General features: G+C 38.8%; 1 protein-coding gene across 4 annotated transcripts in view; it reads left to right on the top strand.

Moving 5' to 3' along the window:
- ZNF438 (zinc finger protein 438) overlaps positions 1–12073 on the top strand; it is a 179007-nt gene that overhangs the window by 71080 nt on the left and 95854 nt on the right. For 3 of the 4 annotated variants that reach the window (XM_032837908.1, XM_032837909.1, XM_032837910.1), the window contains exon 2: positions 3200–3277. The exons of the other annotated variant lie outside the window; for it this stretch is intronic. The gene's annotated coding sequence lies outside the window, so the exon portion shown is untranslated. The remainder of the gene's footprint in view (positions 1–3199; positions 3278–12073) is intronic. 4 annotated transcript variants of the gene reach the window in all.

The following is a 12073-nucleotide window of genomic DNA, read 5'->3' as shown; positions in this document are numbered from 1 at the left end:
GTGTAGTACATCATCTTTATCCATTCACCTATCGATAGATCTAAATTTATTTTTTAAAAATTTTTAAGATTTTATTTATTTATGAAAGAGTGAGAAAGCGAGCATGAGTGGGGTGAGGGGCAGAGGGAGAGGGAGAAGCAGATTCCCTGCTGAGCAGGGAGCCCAACATGGGGCTCGATTGCAGGACCCTGGAATCACTACCTGAGCTGAAGGCAGACGCTTAACTGACTGAGTGACTCAGGTGCCCCTCAATGGATCTAATTTTAGATTTAAAGGACAGTTGATGCGTTCCTTTGCTGTCCACTGTCAATTCAGTGTGCCACCTTTGTGCATCAGTTCCTTCTCTCTTAACACTGCCACCTCCCCTTTCTAAGTCTTGGTATTGGTTGATCTAGAGGACATTGCTCCAACTTCCTCAATTATGTCGGCATCAGACCTGGAACTGTCCTCCCCACCCCATACTATGTGATTTATAATCTGTTCTTAATTCATGTTTTTGAATTTCTGATACTCAGAACTCATTATTTTTTAACTTGCTCAGCTCTGTCAACCAGAAGCTTTCATAGATCTCAAATACTGAAAGCTCTCTCTTTTCCTTACTCCTCTGGCAATTTTTTTTTCTCTCTTAAATTCTTAAATTCTAGTATTCCTTTATTCATATACTGTCTCTGTTTTTATCCTTCCTCCCCTCCCTCTTTCAACCTCTCTATGTTAATAGATGGTCTTGCCATTGGATCTTAACTACCTCAACTTTACCCCCTTATACACAACAATTTTTCTTTATATTTATCACCCATCCTTTCCTTCCTTTCTAATCATAGGGAAGAAACTGTCTTCTCTCTTTAACATGGCTAACTCTACCAGAGTTTTATTCCCTTTTTCTCTTGTATTTGCCACTCTCCCTCTTCATGCCCTTCTTCTACTAACATTAAAAATGGAAAACAAAACAAAACAGTAACAACAGCAAAAATCCTTTTTTTTTTAAGATTTTATTTATTTATTTAACAGAGAGAGAGAGAGAGAGATCACAAATAGGCAGAGAGAGAAGGGGAAGCAGGCTCCCTGCTGAGCAGAGAGCCCGATGTGGGGTTAGATTTCAGGACCCTGGGATCATGACCTGAACCAAAGGCAGAGGCTTAATCCACTGAGCCACACAAGTGCCCCAGTAAACATCCTTGTTAAAGATTTCACCTTCACTTCAAACTATGCCAGCCTTCTTAAAAGAATAAAATTTGCTAGTTAATTTCACTTCTCCTTTCTCTTCAGTCCTTACTGGAAGTTTTTGCTTTCTTCTGTTGCCTTCCTGAAATTTCTTTCTAAGGTCATCAGTGACTGTTAAGTGCTTAATTTTCCTTCTGCCCTTAAAAGGTAGGACAGGGCTCTCCCTCCTTTTTCTCTTCTTCCTTGACTTCAATGATGGACATCCATCTTTTGTGGAAACCCCCTTCTCAAATAAATACACCTTTTAGGGGATAGGCAAACTTGCTGTAGCAGGAGAGACCTCACAGATGATTCTGAAGTGGTGCCTCCTTTGAGGCAATGAGTTTAAGGTTTTTACTGATTATAGGTTGAGCTCTGAAGTTTTAGGGTCAGATATTAGAAGTGGGGCAAGTCTTTGGATTGGTTGATTTTTTTTAAGGTAATAGTTGATACATACAACGTATGGTTGTGATTGGCCCCTGTTGAGGGCCAAGACACTGTGCATTTGTAACTATAACTGAATGGTGTTAGTTGTTCCAGTTCTCAGTCATGCATAAGTGATGGAGTGGTTATTCTGGTTTTCATTTTCAAGCACATCTTCAGTGAATTTTTAACTTTTTATTTCCATTACAATTGCCCTGGTTTCTTATTTTGACTATGGCAGTAGCAAAACAGGTCTCACTGCCTTGGGGATCTTTTCATAGTAACTCATATTCCAAAACTAGAGCCATCATTCCAAAAATACAAATTCAAACATGTTTCCTACTGAAAAACCACTGATGGTTCCTTTTATGTCTAAAATAAAAGCTCATATACTGAATGCAGTGTTCAGCCCCTTTTACAATATGACCTGAACTCCGAATTCTAGTCCTTATCTATCTGTTGGCCTATCGGTCCCTATCTTTTCCTCCCTCTCTCCTCTCCTCCACCTCCATTCTCACTTTTGTCTTCCTTGTCCCCAAGCTATACTCATATTATGGAAGTGTAGTGATTTATTTCACACTGTACCTGTTGGCCCATTTGCCTAAAATAATTTTTGTTTCTTAGAATGTTGTTTCCAGCCCTTACCTTTATCTGATTATTACCTTTACAGAGTATGTTAGGCAAAACAAAAAACTACAGACTGCGTGACTCAACAGAAATTTATTTGCTGTTTTAGAAACTAGACATCCAAGATCAAGGTGTCCACAGGTTTGATTTCTTCCGAGGCTTTTCTCTTGGCTTGTAGATGAGCATCTTCTTGACGTGTCCTCACATGGTCTTTCTGCTGTGTGTGCACATCGTTGGTGCCTCTCTGTGTGTCCTAATCTCTTCTTATAAGACACCATTCAGATGGTATTAGGACCCACTTTAACAGCCTGATTTTAACTTAATTACCTTCCTAAGAGCCCTGTCTTCAAATAAGTCAAGTTCTGTGGTACTGGAGATTAAGGAGTTACTACATGAACTTCCGAGTTGCAATTCAGTCCGTAATACAACCTTGCCACATATTCCCTGTAGTAATTAACCTTCTCCACAATCCCATATACCTTGTACCACTTGCACACTTATTATTATCTGCCTTGATATGGAGTTTTTCATGTTTGTCTCCTTCTGTAGTGTGTGTGGGTTTCTTGAGGACAGAAACTGTCTCTTACGCAACTTCATCTTTCCCTGCTCTCCATGATATTAGAACTGAAGAGGGTTTGATTATTGGCTAAATGAAAGAATTCAGTGTGAATCAGGCTTGAATATCTAATAATATATTTTTCAGAATTTTGAGGAGATTGACATAAAAATATATGAAAGGAATATATTATATCTCCTATTTTAGAAGTCTTTGGGCATAGCTTGAGATTTTTGTCTTACATTCTTAAATTATACATAGTCTAAGTAATGTCAGTTTTATAGGACTTTATATAACTCTTTAATGGTCTTTAAGGTGTAATCATATAATAGGCTTCTATAAGCTACCTGTCAATTCTTTCAATTTCATTACTTCCATTACTTTTTTTTTCAGATAAAGATGAATGCTGTGTTTCATCCAGTACTGAAAATTTGAAGTTTTGAAGATACTTGCTAAGTCAGATCACTTCAAGTAAGTCTGCTCGTGTCCATTTTAATGCAAACTTAAGATTGATTTAACATGTAAAGAATTGAGTCTAGTACCTTTGACACTTTTTCAACTCTCAAATTTCTCAGAATATCTTGGAGTCACATTATATATTGCATCATTGGTCTTGGAAAATAGTAGAAAGATGATTTCTTAGTAAGTTTCATATGCTTATTAAAAATGTAATGTTTATACTCTTGGTATTATTTTTAAAATGTGATTAACACCTCAGAATCCTCCTTTATTTTGCAGTAAGTGTAGTCATCAGGTCCTGATGATATGCCAAACTTAATATTTTTAAAGGTGGTTTTTCCATTATAGCTAATATTATGTTTTTCAGTTTTTTGAGGCTTTGTATGGCTTTTCTAAATGATGTATATGTTTGTGATTATTGGAGGGAAATACTTAGTAATGAACCAGTACTTGAATCTTTAATCAAAAACTTAGCTTTGAAAGGTCGTCTTAACTACCTTCAACTAATATAATTACCTCTAATAGTCTTCTGTCTCCATTTACTCTTCCTCTTTCCTGTATTCCACTGCTAGATAGATTGGCATATAGAACTCTAATACTTTTAAAATACTTTAATGGCTCCCCACTCACCACTGGATAAATTCCATGTTTCATTGCCTGGTATTCAAAGCCCTCTACCCAGTTCCTAAAAATATGCTTCATCTTAGCCAACTGGACTCTTTTCCTCTTCTCTGAATTCTCATCATTTTTTATGCCTCTGTGGCTTGATGTGTTCTGTATTTCTTGTTTTTTTCTGTGATGTTCTCTTCTTTGCCCTCACTGTGCTTGTTGAAATCTTGTGCAAACCCTGAAGGCTCAGCCCAAGTGCACGCTCATCTGTGGAGCTTTCCCTGATTGCTCCAGCTAAACCACTAGCTCTGTCTGCTGACTTTATCCAGCATTTTGTTTTTATCACTATCATAGCGCATTTTATCAGGCAGCTGTATTATTTGTGTTTACTTATCTCACATCTTAGGTTGTAAGGACTATAGAATCAAACTTCTTGTCTGAGTAATTTTGGTCTCTCCCAGCATTCAGCATAGCCTCAATAGTGCTCAGTAAATACTTGCTTAATAAATTAGTAATGTGCCTGGATTTTTTTTTTCATCATCCTTTCTGTCTTTCATCCTTATAGTCACATATGGTCCATATTCATGCAACTTTTCATTCCTGGTACACACTTCTGGTAAGCCTCCACGCTGCCATTTTATCCTAAGAAAATACTAACCATAGTGTAATTAACAAGATGCAGTCAGTTCTTAATCTGTGCAATAAACTGGATTCCAGAAGTTCATATCTAATTCTGTTGTTTGGAATGCAGAAGACATTTTCCTACAAAAACAATGTTATAAATAGTGGTTCGGTTCTCAGCAAGTCCTCCCAAGACTATTTAACTCGTAAGTACCAGTGCTACTTGAACTACAGGAAGTCATCATGCATGACACCGTTTTGTAGAGAAATTGTAGCTCTGAGAGTGAAATCACATCTCCTTTGCCCTAGAAGCAGAACAATACCTTTCTGGCCAGCTGGAGCAATAGGAAAGCCTGAGTTGGACCTCTGGCAGTGGTTGGCATATTGGATGCTCTTAGGCCAGTTGTTTTTGGTTTTCAGTATTTGCATAAGAGACATTTACTGTAGGTTACTGGTACTATCATGTCTTCTAAATTGAGGGCAAGGGAACACTTGCTCTTGTGGTCCTCTTGCAGTAGATAAGGATAGTCATCAGCTATCCTGATTCTATCCTGAGTCTTCAACTGTTTTATCACATGGGTGGGTCAGTCTAAGTCGGGTATTGGCAGATTAGAACTGTTTTACTCCTTCTTCCTTTCCTGTGGACTTATGAGAATTAAATATATAAATATGGAAAATACTTCTGTCTATAGGAGGAACATGTTTATTAGGGATCAACCAACCCTGTGTTTCCCATCATATCAGGTTTTATGGACAAGAGATTCTCATTTCTGCATGGGAATACTGATGCTACTCATGAAAAGCTCATCAGTGTGTGCATAAACAATCCTGAAGGTTGATAACTTATGTTGTCAGGCTATAAGAATACACATCATAAATTTTAGAGACTTTAATTTGCTTAGTCATCATAAGCTTTGAGCACATGAGTGAATGTCTGCTTTATGTTTAATGCTTTCATAGGTGCAAGGGGCTAGGGAATGAGAACCAAAGATATCATGAAAAGTTTACTTTCCCTCCAGGAGCCAGGAATACAGGGAGTGAAGTATGGAAAAAAAAAAAAAAAAGCACTCACAGTACAAACAGTGTGTTATTAATTGCCATAAAGTACTTCATTAAGGTAACAAACACTCTTGGGGTTATCAGAATGGCAATATTATTATGATTCACAACGGTTGTAAAGATGGTGGTGGGAATTCAGTTAATCTTAGAGGAATGGTAAAGATTTAAATTTAAATAAAGAGCTAGGAGAGGAACTGACATTCCAGGTTGGATTAACAGCATGAATGGAGAACTAGAGATACAAACAAACAAATCAGCATTACTGGCTGGAACAGAAGGTTCCTTCATGTTGGGTGAAATAATAGGTGGTAAAATTACACCAGTGGTTCAACACTGGCAGTGAATAAAAGTCACCTAGAGATATTTTTAAAAATACAGGTCCCTGGATCTTACCCCAGAACTAATAAATAGAATTTCTGGGACACAAGATGGTAACCTGTTTATCTTTCAAAGTTCCCCTAGCGGTTGAGAACCACTCCATTAGAAGGATGGGCCAAGTTTAGTAGAGCCATGAATGCCTTGCTGAGGAGTTGGGCCTTTGTGTGTCAAGCAGTGGGAAGCCCTCAGAGGTTTCTGAGCCCGGTGACATGATGGAATTCGAGTTTGCCAAGATAAATGATTCACCAACTGCATGTGAATGGAAAAGAAATAAGAAACAGCTTGAATTAGAGCAGTAGTGGCAGGGAAAACAGAGAAGGTCACATTTTTAAGGGTACTTAGATGAGTGGGAGTTGGCTATGTCAGCCTTGACCTCGGCATGATTTGTTTTATAAACTGATTATACAACTTCACCCTCATTAATTTGATCTCTTCTCTCTTACAACCTGGCAACTTAAGCAGTAATTTCAGCCAGTTTGCATTTAATGGAAGGAGACCATTGTCTACTCATGTACACATCTAACTCATAATAGTAAGTGAAGTTATGTGGATGAGGAATATGACCTTTAACATAATCATTATAAAGCATTTAATAACCACCCACGTATGCAATAACACAACCCCAGTTCTGCAGGATTGTGCCAAGAGCTGAAGTCACAAATATAAGACAGCTATTGGCACATAATTCCCTAGCATTAAGTTGAAATTTGAAGAAACATTCTAAACCATGTTATGCATTTTAATATTTTTAGCATCAGATTTGCTAATTGCTTAATTTTTGTGGTAGTAGGTAGGCCTGTGAATACCTCCTGACCTTAGCAGCTCTGAGCTTATGTTTCTCGGCTGCCCACATCCACAATTTGTGGTTCTTATCCAGGCCCATACCCTCCTAGTGTAGGTCATGCATGCCCCTACCTCGTCCTCACCCAAGGGAGCCAGCAGACCAGAGGTGTAAAGGAGTCAGCATTGTAATTCTTTTGTGGCACCGACAAGCCACATGATCCTGAGGACTGTTACTCCTGGCTGCCGTGGGACATGACAGCTTTTGGGAGTCTCAAACAATCCCATGGGTTGAAAGCATTTCATACCTCTTGGAGATGTTTTGAATATTTTGTATTTGGAAACAATGAACCATATTTATTATATGGCAGAGAATAAGTTGAAGGTGTGATGTTTTGATGTGACCTGTTTGTTTCCTTTAAGAAAAGACTCCACATTGTGGATTTTTTTTTTTTTTAAACCACTCTTTTTTGGCTGTTCTGTGACAACAACCTCTACTGTGGTCTTTGCCCGTGATAGTGAATTTATTGTTGTGTCTTCAGTGTCTTGAGTTACTTTTCTTTTTTTTTTTTAAAGATGTATTTATTTATTTGACAGAGAGAGACACAGGGAGAGAGGGAACACAAGCAGGGGGAGCGGGAGAGAGAGAAGCAGGCTTCCTGCCGAGCAGGGAGCCCGATGCAGGCCTCGATCCCAGGACCCTGGTATCATGACCTGAGCCTAAGGCAAGTACTTAACGACTGAGCCACCCAGGCACCCCTTGAGTTACTTTTCTGTGGCTACTTATATTTTCACTAATCATTCAAGTGTTTAAACAGAGAATGGGTGGTCTGCTTAGATCTAAGGGATCTTGTGGGAGGAAGTGAGGGAAGGGGACGGACATCGGCTGAGTGCCCACTCTGCGCCATGGAGTTTGCATGTATTTTATAATTTTAACTCCCCTTTACAAGTGAGAAGCTTCCAATCAACAGAGGCTTGAACCGTTTCTCTCACATCACAAGTTAAGGGTGGTTTTGATCGCAGCTCTGGCTATCCTAATGGCTCAGCAGCCTGGTCTTCCAATCCTGCATGCCTTATTTGTGGGAAAGGTCACTGAACTCAGTGTCAGGCGCTGTGCATGCAAGCTTCTCCCTCCATCACGAACAACCATGAACAAGTTACTTAAGGCTTTCAACTTCAGTTTCTTCATCTGCCATGGGAGGGGACAAAACCGGCTTTACTGACCCTTTGAGGTTTTGTGAGAAACCTGTTACTGACTTTCAGTATGACTTTACAGGTTTGGAAAGGAAGATTGAGATATTTTTAATTCAAGCAAAAAATAAACTTAAAAAACCCAAACCATTAAATGAGATGAACTTGGATGGATTTTGTGGTATTTCACTTCTTGACACGCTCTGCAGACTTTCCAAAATAATGTTTGTCAATTTTGCAGGCCCCAAACACCACAGTGTGCCAAACTGCATCACTGACTTTAATATCTCAATGTAGCAGAGAGAGTCCTGGCAACCTGTCAAGTACTTATTTTCTCTCACCAGCAGCAATCAGTAGTTTCTGTACCACATCAAATAGGTCTGAGCTCTGGTAGATACTGAATGAAGACAGATTCGTAGCCAATGAGGACTCAGAAGAGTCTCAGGCTACCACATAGTAATAGACTTACTGGGCTAGAGTGGATGTTCACATTATCAGAACAATTCTTTATATTTTGGAAGGGTTTTTTTTGTTTTTGTTTTTTTTTAAAATAAGCCTGAGTAGTAAAGTCACGTTTTATAAAACTGATTTCACAGAACTTCTTTTCAAAAATGTTTCCAGATTTCTGGACAACTTTCATAGGTTATAGGATGGTGAATACTGAAAGGCAACTGTGAGCTATAACAACCCACTCAGTGCTTCTTTCAAGTGTACATGTGAGAGATAAGAAATTTAGGGTACTCATTAAAGTGTAAGTACAGCACTATGAATGAAATGGCCAGGAGCCTGGAAGTACCAAGGTCATGTCCTAGACTTACCCCAAACCTGTACCCACTAAAGCTCTAAGTCTCTTATACATCAGACTAACAGAGACCAAAAAAAAAAAAAAAAGAAGAAGAAGAAGAAGGAAGAAAAAAAAGAAAGAGAAAAAGAAAGGAAAGCCTTCGGAAGACCAGCTGACAAAATAGAGGAGTAGCGTTAGACTCCAGATCCAGATCCAGAGGAATGTACCCATTCTGTCTTGTATTCAGAATTGTGGAGAACTCTTCCACATCTGCCACATTCTGTATCTTGAAGAGGGTTCCCTAGTTCTAGGGTGCTGACTTCCACATGGCTTCTCATGCACCCATGCTGTGCCTGCATCCTAGGTCTGGTGGCTGGATGACCCCAGTTAGGGCCTGGTCAAGGGGAGTGAAAGGGAGAGTGGACACAGAAAGTCAAGCAAACATGCAAAGCAGAGATTGTGGTCAGATTTGCTCCACAGATGTGCCATGTTTGCCCAGTATTTGTTTTAAATGTGAATTCGTTATTAACTAGTGTTATTTTAACTAGTCACCAGTTTAACTTGTTGTTGACTGATGTAATGTACAAATCCACATTTCTGGGTTCTCATGCAAACTGGAAACCTGGCAACTTTAGTCCTACCTTTCCATGTGACGATAGTCCACTGGAGTGGAAAAGCAGATGCTTGTACTAGATGGGAGGCTTTACTTTCCCATTCTCGCGGCCCCACTCCTGGCTGTTGATTTTCTTTACATGGAATTAAAAAGAAAGTTAAATGGTACTAATTCTGCCATCTATATGAAAATTGGAAATAACAGGTTGATAGGTTGGTATATTTCAGTATAAGTGAAAGACAGTGTGTTAGTTTCCTAGGGCTGTCATGACAAAGTACCATAAACTGGGTAGCTGTAATCAACAGAAATATATCCTCTCACTGCTCTAGAGGCCAGAAATCTGCAACCAAGGTGTTGGCAGGGCCATGGTCCCTCAGAGACCTCTAGGAGATGCTTCTTCCTCCCTGTTCTAGCTTCTGGTACATTCCTTAGGTCATGGCAGCATAACCCCAATCTCCGCCCACCCCATCGTCTCATGGTTGTCTTTCCTCTGTGTCCAGGTTTTCCTCTTCTTATAAGGACAGTAGTCATATTGCATTGGCGCCCACCCTAAGCCAGTATAACATCATATTAACCTAATTACATCTACATAGACCCTATTTCCAAATAAGGTTACATTCACAGGTACGAGAGGTTAATACTTCAACATAACATTTTGTGGGACACAATTCAGCCCATAATAGGATGGCATATTTCTTTGGATGGTGCAGAGTAATAGTTTAGATCCTTGAGACAGAATGACCGTTTTCCTATTTACAACTTACTTTCTGTGTGCTCTTGGATAGGCTGCTTACCCATCTCAGTGTCTCCATGCTCTCATCTATAAAGTGAGGATCATGGTACCTACCACATAGGGTTGAAATGAGGACAGAATAACTTAATATGTGGGAATCATTTAGAACAGTGCATGGCACATCCTAAGTGCTCAATAAACTGAACTATTATTATCATTAATTATTATTAGTTCTTATTCATACACAATTTCTTTGCATACAAAGAATATCATTGCCAGAAATCTGTTATTTATGATAGCACTGTGAAACAAACCATGGATGAAAGAGGAACAGTAGATAGAAATGATGCATGAAAAAAAAATACTTGAACCAATCAAAAAAGAGAAGTGAGAGACACTAGAATTTTAAAAGGATATACTTTTTAGTGCAGATAAAGGAATGTAATACATTAAAATTCCTCAGCTTCTTCCTTCTTTGAGATTATGTGCCTGGCCTGTAAATGTTCTTGAAACCAATAAAGACCCAGGCAAGATCTTCAAACCCAGAAGCTTAGACCTTGACCATTGGATTGGAGAGCACATGGCCTTTACATAATAAGAAGAAAGTTACTCCAGGGAGAGCGTCCAAGGAACACATGACTTCTAAGCATTCCTACCTATCTCCTTGGAAGCTTGTTATTATTGTCTACCTCCTTCCCACAAATACTTGGGTTGAAAATATCCTTGTTTTCAGTCCCTGGGTCAGAGATTGAGGCTGAATAATTTTTTTAATGTAAACCAAATTTTTCCTCCTAAGGGAATGAATATTTTGAGATCTATTGTTTTCTTTTCCACATAGCCTTTAGGTGAGATAACCATGCAACTTGAGTTTTATTAAAAACTGAGAGCTGTGATAGAGAGGGTTTTAAGAAATGACCAGACTTTCTGAAGTACCTGGAAGAAAATTATTCTGTAGGTCAGTGGCTATAAGATATGTAAGATATGTAATATCTTACATATCTTATCAGAGTATATATTCCTCATTCTCAAAGATACTGTTACCCTGAAAACATGAGAATACGCAAATAAAAGAGATGTATGTGTATATTATTTATGATTGGGATTTTATTTTAATAAAAAGTTGGGCTATTTAATTTTTGGCAAAGAAGTAGTGTTTTATAGTTCAAGTGTTAGTAATTTGGAACATTTTGATGAAATGATGAATTCATCAGGACTTGTTCAGTTGTAAGTGAAAGAAAGCCAGCTCAAGCCAGCTTATGAAAATAAAAGGAACTTAATTATTTATATGACTATGGTTTCCAGAGGTGCATCTGGCTTCAGGCATGGTTGCAGCCAGGAACTCAGATGATCTCATCTGGACCCTTTTTCAGCTCTGCTGGTTTCTTTATTCATCATTATGCAGACAGGCATATGATCAGTAAAATGACCACCAGCACCTTGAGACTGTTGTCTTCCTGGTTTAGCAATGCCAATTGGAAGAGAATTTGTCAGGCCACCCATCCAGCTATCAGCCTCAGAGAAGATACGGAACAACTCTGGCCACATGTGTGATGAATAATCACTGGGGCCCAGGGAATGGATTATTCTGGTGGGCCAGCTTAGGGCATGTTCACCAGTGCTGCAACAGAGGTGCGTTGTCCAGTGACTGAGGGCCCCTCTGGGATCTCAGGGTGTGTGAGAGGCTTTCCCCAAAGGAATGAGAAGAAGGGATATGAGAATGTGTGCTGAGCAGACTAAAACTGTAGTAAATTCAACCATCACAGATGGTATGTGTGAACTAGCTTAGAAAGTGTACTTTTGCTCTTAAGATGGCATATAAAGAACTTTCTGCCTTCTCCTATTAAACTATCTATCCAGAACAAAAGAAACGGGAAATAAAAATTCCAGCTCTTTCTTTGATAAGAAGTAGATGATATCAGTAATTCTCATAAATGCGAACACAGAAAGTGTTTGATACTGTGACCTAGTAGAGAATGTGAAACCATAATTATTGTCTTTGAAAATGTGAAAAGATTTTACACAGAAAATAGTCTTTTTTAA

The sequence above is a fragment of the Lontra canadensis genome, unplaced genomic scaffold, assembly GCF_010015895.1.
Source record: "Lontra canadensis isolate GAN:19392208 unplaced genomic scaffold, GSC_riverotter_1.0 scaffold100, whole genome shotgun sequence".
NCBI classification, from domain to species: Eukaryota; Metazoa; Chordata; class Mammalia; order Carnivora; family Mustelidae; genus Lontra; species Lontra canadensis.
This window is presented reverse-complemented; position numbering and strand designations above follow the sequence as displayed.